Source organism: Montipora foliosa, chromosome 6 (genome assembly GCF_036669935.1).
Source record: "Montipora foliosa isolate CH-2021 chromosome 6, ASM3666993v2, whole genome shotgun sequence".
Taxonomy (NCBI): domain Eukaryota; kingdom Metazoa; phylum Cnidaria; class Anthozoa; order Scleractinia; family Acroporidae; genus Montipora; species Montipora foliosa.
The window spans coordinates 68,398,688-68,416,187 of record NC_090874.1 but is presented as its reverse complement, the minus strand read 5'-3'; the positions used below and the strand labels follow the sequence as shown (position 1 = coordinate 68,416,187).

General features: G+C 38.5%; 2 long non-coding RNA genes across 2 annotated transcripts in view; one reads left to right on the top strand and one right to left on the bottom strand.

Moving 5' to 3' along the window:
* Positions 1 to 10,430: 10,430 nt before the first annotated feature.
* LOC138006189 (uncharacterized) lies at positions 10,431 to 11,978 on the top strand. Its single transcript, XR_011123864.1, has 2 exons — positions 10,431 to 10,660; positions 11,863 to 11,978. It is a non-coding gene; the product is annotated as an uncharacterized lncRNA (long non-coding RNA).
* A 3,821-nt stretch (positions 11,979 to 15,799) lies between these two features.
* The window catches only part of LOC138006186 (uncharacterized), a 2,921-nt gene continuing 1,220 nt past the window's right edge, over positions 15,800 to 17,500 (bottom strand). The window contains exon 2 of the long non-coding RNA XR_011123863.1: positions 15,800 to 16,647. This is a non-coding gene — a long non-coding RNA (uncharacterized lncRNA). The remainder of the gene's footprint in view (positions 16,648 to 17,500) is intronic.

Genomic DNA, 17,500 nt, shown 5'->3' with positions numbered 1-17,500 from the left:
GTACGCAGTCACGCAGATCTGTTATAGGTCTCAAAAATTCCGCTCATCTCCTTAAACTGAGAGAGAAGATTGCTGTCCTTTTAAGCCACTAGAAGTACTTCCTAAAGATTTGAATGGAAACTGAGAAGCTGACAAATAAACAAGAAAAGTCTAGTTTTTGAGATTCAGTTGAAAACTTCTCTTATCAGAGAGGTCTTTCCTTCAGTTTTCCAGGAGCTGCGAACGCCTTGTAACTCTTCTAATCAAATTTAATACTGCGAGTTTCATGCTGCACAACCTTGGATAAAAAGGAAAAATTCAATTCAATGTTATCTAAAAACTTCCGAGTTTCCTTGAAAATGACAAAAGTGTTCGGTTCAAACCTTCAATCAACATGACCCGTGTTTTTCAGCAAGTGGGGTGTAGTATCATCTCCGGAAGAGATATTGGCATGTTTGAGCGTGGCTTCAACTGAGAAATGCAAAAATGGGACTCGATAACATGACTCGCTATTACGGCCAAAATCTTCACTGTTTTAATTCATCCTGAAGACATACAATTCTTAGAACATTATCTGTTTACACTTTTCTCCATCTAAATGACTAGATTGCTACAAAATACCAGACAAAATAGGATGAATCTTAAACTGCTGCCCACGGGATGTCTGCTTAGTGACGGAGCAGGGACGTCAGAACGCAAGCGATCATCAAGAAGACGCTGATGAATGGCGCCGTACCACTGTTGCAGTTATCGGAGGAACAGCAATCTATTTCACATGTCGCACCGTCGATGTTTTTGCACGCTTTAAATGAATCATTACCCTGCTCGCACAATTCTTTGGAAAAACAGGTTTTGACAAAGGATTTAAACTGAACGCCTTGCGTGCTATAATCCAATGACATTTTCACACAGCGATCTGGAACAAAGCTAAGCTGAGATGCTGCCGAATCACAATCCACTGTTTCTTCTTCTGCAATGCAATCGGCCATGCTGTTCGAGCTGACACAGTTTTTGCACTTGATTGCAAAGGCTGCACAAAAAAATAAGACGTCTTAGTCTAAAGGGTAAAAAATCACAATTATCCCTAGAAACTGAAATTATACTGATCTATAATGGTCCAAAATAGATGGACTTTCTGTTGCTATCGATATCATACCATTTTTTAACTCTCTGAAGAGCGTTTTTCCCTTCTCCGTAGTACAGGGAAAAAGAAAAGGAATACCGTTATCTCGCAGCGAAATTACGACGGTTTCATGTTAGTGAGGTTGATAAATCATTCCGACGATATGGCAAGTACACGCATCAGTGTATGATGCAGAGTACTTTGTTGGTATTCTGCGATATTATTTGAAGCAATTAAGCTCAAAGGTGGGACTTCAGAGAATCAAGCGCAATGATGTTTCCTCCCTAGTTGTGACCTCACATCTTTTTTCCATGAAATAAATTCGTTTACCGTTGTGAAAAAAGGTGGCTAAAAATCGATGCAGAATGAGATTGAAATGTGAATAATTTTAAAGTAAATGTTATAAGCAAGCCTACGAGTTTAAAATTGTTTCTAGCTCATTCCTGTTGGTGCAATGACTGGGTAAACAATTCGGGCACACTCGGTTGAACAGAAAGAAATAAGGAACTCGTGCACAATCTGTTGAAGAGGCAAAAGCGTTGCAAACGTTCTTTCTATAACTATATTGTTTGGCAGGGTGTTCAAAAATTACTTGTTTATTCGATGATAACAAAAGTAGTGGTGGCCAAGGAGGTTTATCTTCAACCAGTTTTTACGATTGCTCTAATATGAACCAATATGTTACCAACTACGGAGAAATAGGAGTTTCAACACCCAGTTATAACAAAACATGACAAGGAAATTTCTTAATTAAGTAAAAGGTTATAAACCAGCGCTCGAGTTTCAAGTTGTTTCTAGCTCATTCCTCTTTAATCAATTTGTCCATTTCTCTAATCATGAGAAACGATGTTCCATCAATTAAGGAGCCTGAGTGCGAGCCGTATGAACGCCCATTGGTAAAATACAAAATGACAAGGCAGGCGATTATTTTGAATAAGCCATATCAGCGAATCGAAAGTGTATGAAGTTCCCATTATGATTTACTTAGAAGCCTGAATTGGGTAAACGACACTGAGGGCTAATTCAACCCTGATGCATTGCGTAGCTTTTGTACACCTTTGTTTGAAATCAACACGGGACTAAATAGATGGTTTAGCAAAAACAACCTTACCAACTGAGATGCAGAGCAAAAAAACCAAGGAAAACAGGGATTTCATCTTGAAACTGTTAGTCGTTCAGTACTCCGATCAAGCTCCTTCAATAGGCACCAACGGAATAGCCCAGTTGATAACCGCACCTTAAGATTAAGAACACACCTAACAGCTGTCAGTTATCAATAAATGCCTATCAAATTTGACAGAATAAAAACTAAAAGAACCAATCAGAACGAAAAGTTGTTTGAGTCAATTATACTGACCATTCAGGACAGCGTAATATAACATTTCTAGTTCTTCCTTTTTTATGCAAAACTGAGAATTAAGTTAGTTGAGAATTAAGAGTTTGTATTCCTTGGTCTGTAACGTTCGCTACTAAATCAGCCACATACCTTTTTGTGTCGTCCATTACTTCATCATCTCAGAACCTGTAGAAAACTCCTTAGGGTAACTGAGGACTGTATAAAGCCGGGCCACTGATGTACTGTTATAGGCTAACTATATGCAAGTCATGCGTGCATGTGTGCGTCCGAAAATACTGAGGTGAATGGCTAAGTGCATGATAGAGCTGGTCGAAGCGAGGGTGGGGCCCCGATGAAATTATTAGCATAGATCAAATAGTTAACTGATGATTAATTATCATTTAGCTGATATTTCATTCTGATGATGTTTTTAAACAACAAAGTAAAAGTGAAGCTCTTTTGTGAAAATTGAGGATGCACTGAGGATTTGTTAACTTATTTGAACCACTTTAGCTCACGGTGCAAGTATGCGCCACGAGGGAGCGTGACCTCGTGTCATTTCAGTCAGTTATAAATCAATCAGTAAGTTTAGCAGGAATCGTCTTTGATGGGCGGTAGTTAAGTAATTTTTCAGTATACATGTAAATGGTTTTAATGAAGGTGTTTATTTCTTATATAACGATTATGAAGGATGTGAAACTTTTCCACATTTTTTAATGAGACTCAGTTGCTTCTATGGTCGCCACAGTCCAAGCAAAATCTACAGTGAGCATAAAGTAATTGGTTAAAGTCATAAGATGAGTAGAAATCCTCGAACAAGGTCGCACGTTGAGTCAAATTATTTAAAGGTCCCTACATAAATCAAACAACCTTGTATAGAAAGTGTTTAAATAGTTTCGCTGCTGAGTAGTTTAATGGCTATCCATTTTCGTCTTCAAAAGCAAGAAAATGCAGCTCTGTTGTTTCTTTGGCAAAATATAGCGCGAAAATTAAGAGGTAATATTCGAGTTCGTCAACATTGCTGAGATTTTAGAGCAAAAGAAAGACTAGTTGTAGTCCATTGAAAGACTGAAGAAAAATAAAATTTGGCGAAAGCGCTAACGTCGGAAAATCATGACTCAATTCACAGCTTTTGTTTTGTTAGCACATTCCCGTAGTTCTTATCACTATTATCACACACATAGCACGTGTTGATCTCTGCCCGCGTCTTACGTCAGAGGAATCAATAGAACTCAAAGAAAGCCGAAAAATGCTTGAGGCCAGAATTTGCTGTCGGCAGATTCTCGAAAAAAATACAGCATCCCTATTTTAAGCATCTTTTTTAAAGAAAACATTTGGCAGAAGGTCAGTATAAAGCACGTGCTCTACCACAATTTCCGTTTTGGATATGTGCCAAGAGTTTTTAACCCACATAAAATTTCCTCAGCATTGAATAACTGACATAACTCAATAAGACAAAATCATTCATCCGACAAGGTGGGAAAATGTGAAAAGCAGCGTCAGTTGTAAAAAAGGAGTAACGAGAAGGGCCTGAATCCTCGAGGTTTCGAGGATTTTAAAACCGTTTGGTAACAGTTGATTGTAAAGCTAAAGGAAAGAAGAAAACCAAACTGATGGTTTGCTTGACTGAACAGAACTCTGTACTGTCACTATTTTCAAAAATTCTTAATAATTCATGAACCGGAAACACAGGGACGGCGGAGCGTATTTTGTTTGGGGGGGGGGGGGGGGGGGAGCAATCAAGCGCAGGAGACGCTTAGGCCCTGTTTACAACAAGCAGGTAGGGTCAGGGTTTCCCTAGCAGGAGGGTCAAAGATAGCCCGGGTTTACAAGCAAAATTGCACAGGTAGGGTTACCCTACCACCCGGGACAACTTTGTGTGCTTGGTAACCGCCAGCATCGCAAACACAATGGAAACCGCTAAAAAGTTGTCCCGGGTAGGCGAGTTGTCCCTAGCAGAGCGTTGACAAGGCAGCTAGGGTTACCTTAGTCCTAGAGTGTCGCCGACTCTACGCGACCTACTCTAGGTCGATATGTCGACCAATAACGGGCGATGGTGTCGACCGAGAGTCGATCGACAGATGTCTATTAAATATACATGATCCTAGTCCTTAACACCGACAGAGTAGCGACTGGCGGAGTGAAAAAGACAAAACTAGTCTGTGTCGCTGGTTTCGGAAGTCACGGTTTTTGATTGAACCGTCCTTCATGATCACGGTTGTTTCAATGTTATGGTTGAGTTGTGCATATGCAGGTTAGCATACAAGAAAAACAAGCTATGCCTCGATAGTATGCGTTACATAAAAAAATTCTAAGGGGGGTAGTGTCTTATCAGTTATAAAGCTCATGCGCGTGACGTTTTATCGGTGACCTGATAGACTGTTTCAGGGACGGCGGAGCCGGGGGGGTTTTAGCCCACCCCAATTTCAAGCAAAAAATAAAAAATAAAAATAATTATTAAAAAGCCATAAAACATAAAACAGAAAACTAACAGAAGGAAAATGTAGCATTTCCGAGCTTCAAGATTTCAAAATTTTCTGGCGGAGAATTACCCCAGAATACCCTACAAGTTAGGCCCTGTATATAAGGAGGGAGGGTAACCCTAGTGCTAAATGGTTAGGTCCTTTTAAAATGACGACGGGCTTGAATTTTTCGGTCTTTCCTTTCGTTTTTTATAACTGCAATGCACTACATCTTAATTAAGAAGGCTCAAACTAGTTTTAGCACTTTCAAGAAACTGTAATATTTAGAAGGATTCGATCTACACATATAAAGTACCAATGTAATATTGCAGCTTAAAAAGATGCAATCAATCATGTGACGTAATAGGTTACCATAGCAGCTCAAGATGCATCTAAAACCGATGCCCTATATTTAGTCTTTCAATGATTCTCGACATGATGAACCCGATGACTACCATTTTCAACTGCCGAAAAGTAATTTAATAGCAGGCTACGATAAAAACATTCTGCAAAGTTCAAAAAAGTTTTCTGAAACCTTCACAATTAGAAAATGTTAATTTGACTCTGCATCAGCTCCGTAAAAGTTGTTTTAGCCTCGATTTCGCAGATAGTTTTATCTTTAGCCTGATAATCACTTTACAGCAATTAAAAAATGAGGATTACCGAGTTTGTTTTTGATTAAAGAACAAATTCAGGGTGGTTTTATGTGGCTTTCATGTTGCTGTGGTAATAAATTACATCATAACCATCAGTGGTGATTCTTGCTTAAGCTGTAAGTGGTGTTTTCTATGAGAGAAAACTGAGGCCGAGAGTGGAGGATTGGTGTACTTTTAACCGACATAACAGTTATTGATAGCCGGTAACTTGGCCACTTAAGAAAAAAAACTATTGAGGCTTCGCATAGAATTCGTCGATTTACACTAATTGCCTTGACAACTTCATCAGAAGCACATATTTAAATAAAGCAATTAAAGTTCCCCCTGACCCCAAAATATTTTTTTCACTAAAATGAATCTTTGCACCTGTTCGAAACGCATCGAGGCCAGTTTTCCTTTTTCTAACAAATCCTACAACTCTATAGGCTTCAAAAGATGCGAAAATCCAAGCATCTTTTGTTCACGACCGAGTCAGAAGGGGAGTGGGTCTATTCCTGATTTAACGTCACAAACTGATTTACATTGCATTAACTCTTTGTAAAAATGCATGCAAAGTAGATTGTGATTTCAAATCAGGAATATACCCACTCCCCTTCTGACTCGGTCGTGAACAAAAGCTGCTTGGATTTTCGTATCTTTTCAGGAAGCCTATAGAATTGCAGGATTTGTTAGAAAAAGGAAAAAATTCAAGGCCGCAAGGCGTTTCAAACAGGTGCAAAGATTCATTTTAGCATAAAAATATTTTGGGGCGAGGGGCACTTTAAGGAGACCCAGCGCGACAAAATTGTGGGAATCACACAGGTGGCATATTTATTCATCTAAATGCTCTTTAACACGTCACAAAACATCTAAAGGCGGTCACAAATCTGACAATTTTTACTGCGAGCTCTGAAAGTTCAGTTATCTTTTTGCCTTCGCTAACGATACAGGGCCATGATGGCGCATGACAACATCAGGAAGACGCTGACCACTGGCGCTGCACCACTATTGCAGCCATCTGAATCGCAGCAGTCCAGCTCGCAAGTCGACCCATCGATCTTTTTGCAGTTGTCAAGCTGTTGGTTGCTATCTTCACACAGAGATTTAGTGGCACAGGATTTTGCGTACATTTTGGTGTGGAAGCCACTAACTTTAAAGTCGAGCGTCATTTTAGCACAGCGATCAAAGCTGCCCCCGCAGTCGTGTTCTTCTTCTTTGGCTTTGCAGTCATCCATGCTGGTATCGCTGGAACATATTTGGCACCTGATTGCGAAGCCTAGAAAGAAAAAATGTCCACTGATTGTAGCAAAAGAACAATTATTACAGAAGCTTATTACTTTCATATCCTCGTTGTTAAATTTGTGCATCTGTAAGGGAGTCGGAAAAATCCAGCAACGCAGAAAACGAGAGGTAAATGAGCCTTATTTATCTAACTGTTAATAAAATGGATTCGATTTTCGCAAAGAAAGGGTGCTATTTGTTGATTTTATGGATCATTTCCTCGATCAGTTGAATCAAGCAAACGTATGATTAAATGTTGGAGATCAACAACCCTACCAAATAACGTGACGTCATGAGGCTGTGGCTGATGGTCCTTGCATGGGTCATGCATGCGCTCTGGCTGTTATCATTAAATCCTAATAGCTATACCTTGTTACGCTGAGCAAAATAAATACTGCAAAATTCCTTTCCTAGAAGCGTCAAAAGTCCAAACGGCTAGGCCATAAGGGCGAAGCCTACAATTCGGATCTTACAGATATAAAAATTGGCTGTTCTGTAAAATAAATCGACGGTTTCACATTATTCTGCAAAATGTCTGCGAAATTTCTTCCCTGGAAGCTTCAACAATGCAAATGACTTTGCCATTTAAAGTTGGCTCTTCTGTAAAGTTAATCGACTGTTGCATTGGCGTTTGAATACTTGTAAGGAAATATGGAGATACAATGAGTCGATTATCAACCCTGACATAGAAATCTGGAGAGTAAATTACTCTTGACAAAAATTACTTTTTACATTCATACTCAAACGCACCACCCCTTTTTTACAGCCATGCAGCGGGAAGGCTGTGGTTTGCAGATACTCTCTTAATGTACTTTTTCGTCTTTTTAATTTACTCTGTTAAGCACTACCTGATGACAACGAAACAAGAGTTTTTCATTCATATTTGTGAATAGGTTGCTATGATTAGGTACAAAACTATTACACACTGTATGTGCAGTATAGATTTTTTGTTTGCTGTACCCCATCTGCGGGCAGCAGAGCACACAAAAACACAATCACGGTGGATTCTGATGAAATTAAGGCGGTTTTCCCCGTTATTTGGAACCATACTTTAATTATTAAACAGATTGTAATGGTCTCGAGGTTCTTTCAAAGGTGCGAGCTTATATTTTTGCCAACAACGTTTTCGTTGGCGTTGTCGTTGCCGGCTTCGATTCCAGGCAAAAAAGACCAAACCCTAAGGGTGATTCTTCATGATATACGGAAATTTTCCATATTTTGATACGCCATGGTAATCGAAAGAAAAAACACACTTAAAGGTAATTTTTTTTTCGGATGATAACGTCTTTGGATTGCGAATTCGCTGGACGGAACAAAACGACAAACATAATTATCTGGCAGACTTACCCATGGAGATGCAAAGCAGGAAGGTAATAGCAAATAACGATTTCATCTTTTATGGCGTAGAGAGCTAACTTGTTTAGGCCAAACAAACTTTCGTCGGAAGAACGAAGAAGGAACGCTGAACTTGGAGACCACAAAGCATGAACCCCAAGCTTAACAGGACACCAGTGACCAGAGCTTATATGTCAATGCTTTCTTGTCGGTGCAGCCAATCAACTTCTCTCGTCTAGATCTCTTGGTGAGCACTCCAGGCTAATTAACAGATCGCCATCTTAATCACCTGGCAACAGCTTTGTCGCAGAGAATAATTTTGCTCCACATTTTGTCCAAGACTTCTATAAAAATGAATTGTCAATAAAAGTACACTTCCTGGCTTTATAATTCCCGTTAGTAACATTTTGACTTGATCATTCCCAGGTAAGAGATGATCTTCTATCGAAGATTTTATTGGAGATGAATGATAATACGCCGACATGGAAAGTGCTAACGTCACAGCACTGAGCTATGCTTCAAACAAAAATACGTGAGCAAAATTATCCCTTCGGGAATAGACCTTTTTCGCTTGTGCATTTTGTTTTCTCAATGCAGACTCAGGAGGTTTGGTCCTTTCTTTTGTTCATTAAAAAGAGTGCATGCAGACATATTCATGCTTGCATGCGCTCTCTTTTACTGAGTAAAACAAAGGACCAAACCTCCTGAGTATTATCACATGATCTGTATTGGGAAAACGAGATGGACAAGCGAAAAAGGTCTATTGAACTCTTTCTCCATGAAAATTGTGCGCTGCGGGTGTCATTCACGAAAGTGAACAGGATCTATAAAGCTAAGTTTTGGTCTTTTTGATGCCGCTGACTCGACAAAAGAACATTTTTCGGTTTCATTGATTAATTCGACTGGTAATAGCTACGGTTTTGTGACGCTTGCCACCCTGTAAGGACTAAAGGGTAGATAAATAACATCCATAGTCGAATATTGGCTTATTAAAGGCTGTAAAGACGGGCAAGAGATCCGTCGGTGGATGGGTTTCCCCCGGGGGTTTCCTTTTGTCTGGGTTACTTCTTTAATTGCCTTAATTGAAAGCTTTGATTTCGTAAGACGAGAAGCCTGTTAGCATCGAGTTAGCGCTGCAATTTTTTTTGTGCTAAAAGAGTTCGTTTCTCGATACGAGTACAATACACAGTTGATGAACGTGCATAAACTATTGAGCTTGTGATAATCTTCGATGGAGATTAAACTTTGACTTTAAATCCTTCACTGATTAACAAAACTCTAGGAATACGATAGGCAGATAGATTTAAGATGTAACTTCAAAGGAATATCCCTCTCGCCGATTTTGGTTGAGTGTTAAGTGTCTTACACTCAAACAGCACGTTACATTGATGCAGATCAGTCCAATTTTAATTAAGTTGAATGTCTGGAGGGAAGTCTAATTATTAGCTGTTAAAATATCGGGTAATATCTGGCATTCAGCTGTTAACATATCTGGTAATATCTGGTATTCAGCTGTTAAAATATCCGGAGAGATTACGAAACGAAGTATTTGGTCTTGGTCTCACCAAACTGCGGGATAAATGGAGTCAAGAACTATAAGTGATATGGCTCTTGGGGATATGGCACTTTAGGCACGAATTCAATCTCTTTATTATTACGACTCTTGCAGATAAAACACCTGAAATACAGACGAGGTCAGAAAACGAAGACGTTACCCCCTGGACGTTACCGCACTTTGTGGCTTTTAAGTTTTTAATCTGCGGCAGCGGATTCAATAGCCGCCATCATGCACACAGTGTCAGGTTTAATGGGACTGATGAGCAAATATAAGAAAACTCACTAGTGCAAAAGATTTTTGTATAAAATCGACAGAGGAGATAACAAAAGTCATCACAAACGAGGCTTGTGTCGTCGCATGATCCTTACCTTTGTTTCGGTAAAGGTAAATTTAAGCGTCTCGCTCAAATTTCTTGTTTTTGCAAATCTTGAATCGGTGAGCTGTGAAGTATATTTTCCCGAAAAAAAAATTCTGAAAAATTATTTTTAAATCAATTTTAAATTAATTTTTCCGCAAGAATTTGCGCACGAAAAATGTTCAACGTATTATGTCAATCACACGTGGCACGTATAAGCGCCTTGGATAGGGTGTCAATCAGGGCGCAGAAAATAATTCTTTTCTTTTTCTGCGCCCTGGTGTCAATTGACATGCTCCACGCGCGATCTGCTATCTTAGGACAGAGCTGAAAAACGACTGCGCATGCGCCAGATAGGGAGCACAAATCGTGCATGAGACGCGAAGTGTCCATTTCGATCGTTTGATCCCGTCTTGTGCCTGTGTCACTTTATAACTCTTGACGGTGTGAATTTTGGAAGTGAGATCGTGGTGATTTAATTTAAGGAGACACATCAGATCTGTGTAATATATTTGTGTGGAATTTTTGGGCCTTGAGATCCAAACCCAGTTAAATTTGTTTGGGAATATGCGCTGCAGAAACTAACCGAGGCTACGGTGAGTGTTCCACATTTGTTTTTGAAGCATGAAGTGTTCACAACGTTTGGTTCAGTTTGCACACTAGGGTATTGCCCATGCAATCTCAACAGTTTTCATCAACAAGATAATTTGGGCAGGGTTTTCTGAAATCACCTTTACAATCAATCATACATGTATTTACAATGCGTTAATTAAACGTAACATGTTCTAAGAGCATTATTTGAAAGTTGTCAACCTTCTCCTTGAACCAAGGCAGCAGTTCATTTAGAGTGCTGCCACTCTGCAATAGCCACTTAACCTCCTGACTGCCTCCATAAAGGCAGCTGTCTAAAAGAAAACACCTTGCCAACTTGTGAAGTTGGAATGAACACAAGTACTGGCCAGAACTACACAGAAAATATTGAAGTTCTTTGTCCCTGTCTCAGGGCATTTCTTCAATGAAAAGGTAAATTGGTTGCAAGACTGGCCTCTGAGATTACACTCAGAAGAAGTTCTAGTTGCACAGTAGTGTGATCAATAACATTTTTTAATTTATTACCATAGTGAGGCTTGATTACAGAATCATAAATACTTGCCCACCAAAATACCCTGTGCAATCAACTGATACACCCATGTTCGGGAGACTGTTGGCCTGTTAATTAATGGAACATCGATATATTAGGAAAAGAACAATTTGTTAAATAAAAGTACAAAGTCCAGGCCCTGCTTCCTGTTAATCCTAGGATTATTGACGGGGAAATACTGCTTCAAAGTGGCACCCGAGTGACTTAATTGTAGTCTAGCTTCCACAATCACCAAATAATAATGATCTATCGTTATTGTAATAATGCAACACACTTGGTGTCAACATCTATGTCAAAACTTGGAAGATGGTATTTTTCTTTCCCCCTTGACTGGCCATTATTTGCAAATCTATGTTCAACCCAACGTCCAAGGCAAAATTATGGTTAGACTCAAAAAATTTAAGAACATGTGTTAAGGCAAACAGTTAAGGGTCATTGGTTTATGTGTGGTTTATAGTATGTTTATATGGTTAGCTCATCATGTTTTCTTTGTCTTGGTTGTGTAATAAGAATGACTTTTTGTACTAATTTTCACAGCCCCCATAAAAACTGATATGTGCAGTTTCCTGTGTCTAGGAAAATAATAATATCATTATGATATTGTAGATTATATGCATCTCATGGACAATAACATTCATTTTCGTTTTTTGTCCTTAGGGAGATGGATCCACCTGGTATTATTTGCGGCAGTTTTGTGAAATATTTGCTCTAAAAGGAGCGAGAAGAAATTCAGCCTTTTTTTCTCAGCAATAAACCACAATAATCTTATTGAGTTCACTTTGTTGATGTTGGTAGTGTGGAACAAAAGACTGGATAAAGTCACTGAGAAATCCAGACAATGCTGTTGAGTTTTAAGCAGTTTCTTTAGTACTCTTCACATTGTCAAACTTTTCAGTTTCTTCTTAGAACTGAATACCAGTCCTTAACCTTTTTTCAGTTATGAACTTTTTGGACCATCACAGAACTTTAAGATGCCACTTTTTTAAATGTTGTACTTATAAAAAAAAATGGGGACAACATATTCAAGCAAAAACATCACAAATGCATGTTGTTTGCACCTGCACGCAAACTTTGCGAATGCTTTTGATCTGATGAGTTGCCAACCCAGTAATGCTTCAGATACATGTAGTGACGTCGAAACCCAGAACACCTTCAAACACATTCAATGACAAGTTGTCAGAGAAAAAATTAAAATTAAAAACAAACATCTTCTTGAGCATTGGGACCCACATGGAATAGCCCTTGCATATGTGTATTATACTGATGACTGGATTCCATCTACTTAATATACAATCATCTTTTTAGGATAATACCACCTACGCCAGTCGGCAGATGCTAGAGTGAACTTCTTGCTATACAGCTGAAAATATTAATTTTGTGGAATGCCCCTTTCAGGGATGTTTCCTAGTTGTCTATGCTCCATCAAGTACAATGTAGCATGCATGTGTGAAATGTCTCAAGTTTAGATCAGTTCTGCAATATGCACTGTGTTGTCTGAACTGATCCTTGTAAAATTTTTGTAGTTTCTTGTCAATTGTTAAATATGGAAAAAAAAGGATTTACTTTCTGAAAGAAAAATAACATTAATGACGTCTCTTGATCACGTTAGGATCTGATGAATTTTTATTTTAAAAGGCAAGCAAATCAAGGGGCAAATTAATTTTCTCTGAGCTGTTTAATGTCAGTAAGTGGGCTTTCCAGGATGAAGCACTTTTTTGCCTGGTCTCTGTGTATCATACAGTGTATAATCTTTTCACCGATTTATCTCAGTTTCTGTTTGCTGGCTTTCATCGCTCTTCTATAAATTTAACAAAAAATGCTGTGTAAAGAGCGAAAGATGTATTTTGCTTTCATGATAATTATAAATTCGTATTAAAATTTGGAGAAACGTGGAGCTCAATTTGCCTGAGTTCTTTCATCTTTGCATACTCCATTTTAATATCGCTTTGAGCATGCTTGCCAAAATATCTTTTGTAAGCGTGTCACCATTCACCACCCTGTCTATAATTCACCAGTTGTCTTCCTTTATTGTTCAGAGTATTATAGAGAGTATCTGGAACGTCACAAGGTTTTTCAATGTCTCTTTACCGACACAGACAAAGAGGCATTGTCCTGTATCGCAACCACTCGACGAACTAGTCTCCACCGATAAGTTCGAAGCTCTCCCCAATTCCACCGGCCGAACATCGCCAAAACAGGGTTTAAGGGAATTTCTGGTCCTCCCAGAAAACCAAGAACTTGCAAAAACCGTTCGAGAAGCTTGCGACAAAAGCCAACACTGTCAAAAAAGTAAGCATTGCATTTCTCGTTACCTCCATTCACCGTAAAGTCACACGAAAGGTGCATTTACCACGCGAAAACAATTTTTACACAATTTGTACACCCCTTCAATTTTTGGAAAAACATCAAAACTCGTCAAAAATTGTGACAAAATCCTTATCTTTCAAACAGCGACCTTATTTTTTTGATTTAATCAACGGCTGTCATTTTCCGGCGAACAGATGACAGAGCGCAAAAACCGCTAGACATGCGCACTAGAATCACACTTGTGTTGCCGCCATTCCATTTTCAAAATGGCGGACGACAAATCAAAATCCACCACGTCATTGTGGAGGCTGTCACGCCGCTGGCGTTTCTCTGAGAAAATTTGCAAAAAGATGATCTGAATCTGCCATCATTCAACGATGCTTCAGAGCCGTCAGGGAAGAGATCGGACCAAAACCAGCTCGCCTAAAGCAATAGAGTTTTTGACGAGCTTCGAAGCTTCATTTGACGTTCGTTGTTTAGAGTTTTGCGTTTCTTAAGGTGGTCGGTTACTCTTTAAGCTCAGAACAGAAATATGTTGGAGGTAAATTATTTTCGCGAAACATATCAAATATGACTTTTTTTTCGTTGATATGAAAATTTTTGAGAGGTGTTTGAAGGTGGAATTCCGATTTCATACACCAAGAGAGACTTTTTCAAATCGAAGTTTGAAGAGAAGCAGGTTTTTTTACCGCTAGTGTTCGTCTTCACAGTTGTAACTGGTTTTACACAGAAAAGCGAAGTCCAGTGCCTTAGACTTTCACGCCACTCGATATAGTTTGTGAGGTTTTGGGGTCGTAAGTTGTCCTGAAATGCATATAGCGTACATGTATGTTTTTAACTTCGAGTTAATATCTTGTCGACATTGTTCATGTAATACAATGTAAGTTTTCTCGCTTTATAAGCCAAGGCGACAGAACGGCTGCCTGTTATATTAAACAGCGGCAAATATTGACAACAAACCCTGTTATTTTCTTCCCTTTAACAACGTTCATTGCTATGTTTTCTGTAACTAAAAATAAAATATGTCAACTGTCACATCTGACTACCGGGGGATTGTGTGCTTTTTCAAGCTAATGGGACTCTTTGCAAGGGGCGAGTTAAGTTTATTTAACAAAGTAAGCTGCTTTTTCCGTTTAGAGACTGAAAATGTCAGCAAAGGTGCTCTAGTTCAATGTGCAAAGCGCTTTTTTGGGCTTTTGATGCCAGCACAACAGTTCACCACACTAGAAAATTTTTATTCGAGGGCCACTTGCTACTGGCTCACAAAGACTACAGAATTTGCCACATGGATGAATACATTTCACCAATGAAGGTGAGTGATGCAATAACATTACAATAGTTGCAATAATAATCTGCCCTGAATTGAATTTCCCCTACCCCTTAATATAGATTCTACGCCCCCTTCTTTGTCAGTGCCAAAAATCTGCCAAGAGAACTGAAGCACTAAGTTACACAGAATTAGTCAGACAGGTAGAAAACCCTTAAGGATCAAAAGCAGGAGCTGGACATTAGGCAGAGAAAAATCGAGAACGAAAACAAAAACTTTCACAAAGAAACATGAAGTTAAGTATTTGGGTTTAGCTCATTACCACAATGACATGCCAATGCCTTTGCAGTACTAACTCCCCCCCCCCCCCCTTCACCAAGACACACACACCATTGACAGCAGTACACTGCTTAGCATTATATTGAGTGCCACTAAACATGTTTCATTTCATATTATTATTTACATGCACAGAACAAACTGCATTGAACACGATGCACAACCCCATGAATTTCTCAAATTGCTTTTGGCCTATTATAAGACCTGTGAGAAAAACCACACCAAAAAGTTAGCTCACTATAATAAGGTAAAACAGATATCATTTTCATAATGGTTATGATTTACAATGTAGCTGTGTCACCGAACACCCAAGGTCAATAATTTTGCTATTATCCCAACAGTAAACACTTAATGACTGGTCCCGAGGGAAACAGTTCATTTTGTTTCCCTAAAAATTTCAATGTTCCCCTGAGGCACAGACGAGGGAAACAAAATGAACAGTTTCCTGAGAGACCAGTCATTAAGTGATTTGTTATATAGCACAAATAGGAAAACATGCAATGGGAACAGCAACGGTGGTCGTTGGTCAATATTTGCGGGCAACAGTGCACTGTTACCCTCTGACGTCATAGATTTTGCACTGTTGCCCACTCAGAGACTTTTGAACGACAAAAGTGTTTTTGTTAGATGTCACGTGACCTTGAAGTAACCAATGAGAGCATGCGCTGCTGGGGGCAAAAACAGTTATATAACAAAAATAATTATTATTCAACATAACACACTTTTGCTGGAAAAACAAGATCAGCAACACAAATCAAATGTTGAATTGAGAGAAGAAAATGTCATGCTTCACAAAAAAGGACAAAGTTATAGAGACAACACAGTTTTCAAGAAAAATATTGGACTGACATAAAAATTAATACCATGCAAATGTAACCCTGTGAAAAAGCACCCCAAATGCCTAAATAATTTTCCAATATAGGTTTTAGTCAGAATAAACTTTTCCTTATCACAGACTAAATTCTTATGGTCGTTAATTTTCTTTCTAGTGCAAATAATATTGAACAAAACAATTAAATAGTGTATTGTAATAATCAACTGATGTATGTTTAGTATTTTTTCCTTTCATTTTCCCAAATTTGTTCTCCACCTATATATATCTGTTTGGGTCAAGTTAGCAGAAAATTGGGGAATCCACTCAAAAGAGACACTTGTAATACCACTGGCAGTACTAAATCCTAACATTACTCAACAACAATGACATTATTATTTGTGTTCCTTTAATATATGTTTTACAACTAAAGGAGACACTGCATTTAGCTCTCTTGTGCACCATACAATTTCACAAGTCACTAGTCAACCACTAAACAAAAGGAGGAAAGAACTTATATGATCCAGACAAAATGGGAAATTTTGGTGGTGAACATTCTCCAGACCTGTTTGAGAATATCTTCCATGCCACAATGTATTTACAATTATAATGAAAAGGGTTTTCCATGAACCAAGAAAGCTAATCTGCAGAGAGTAAAAGTAGGTTGCTGTACTACTGCACAACTTCAGTTTCTTCATAAATCAGGTATGGCTACCATTTCCTACAAACAAAAACAATGATAAAACCATTACACAGAAAGTGAATAATGACACAGTAAGCACAAGGGGAAAGATAATACCTTACGTTATTAAATTTTGAACCACTGATGCTGTGTTCTTCGCTTTCTGATTGGTTCACTCACTCTCAGTTAACAGCTCTTATACAGTATGACATAATATGGAAACTGATTGCGCCAAGTGTTACCACGCTGGAAACTGATTGGCTTTAAATCTGTCCAAGTGTTAAGAATCAAATGAAAATTTAATAAAACAATAATTAATGGATATGATTGAGTTGTTGATCTCATATCAACATGCACTCATGGAATTATAATATTATTGTTCATTATTGTCTTGTGCTATGGGAATTATATGCTTATTAGTATAATTACTGAAAGTTCTCTGCGCTGATTGCTTGTCATTGAGATGATTATTATTACGTGATAATCACCCAAGCGGTTTTTCAAAATAGCCACAAGCTGTTTTGTTCAGGTGACAGACGAATAAATTAATTGTTTTAAAGCAAATGTGTATTATTCAAATAATCAACTATGTAATAGTCGATTTGCATGATGGCATCATTTACTAAGAAATTGAGTTGCTTCTATTGTCAGGCAAATTTAAATTATTGTTTCCGATATTCCCTCAGACTTTATGAATGTTGGTGAATAAAAACCTCAACTTCATCTCGGTTTTTATTAACCGATATTCACCTTGCCTTCGGCGAAACAATAAGTGAAGTCTCTGCTTACGAGCCAGAAGGCTCATCAGGCCGGCGCTTATCTCCGGTTTCTGTAGCATGAAGCGACTATTTATACTCCCCCCTGGATGGGATGCTAGTCCATCGCAGGGTTA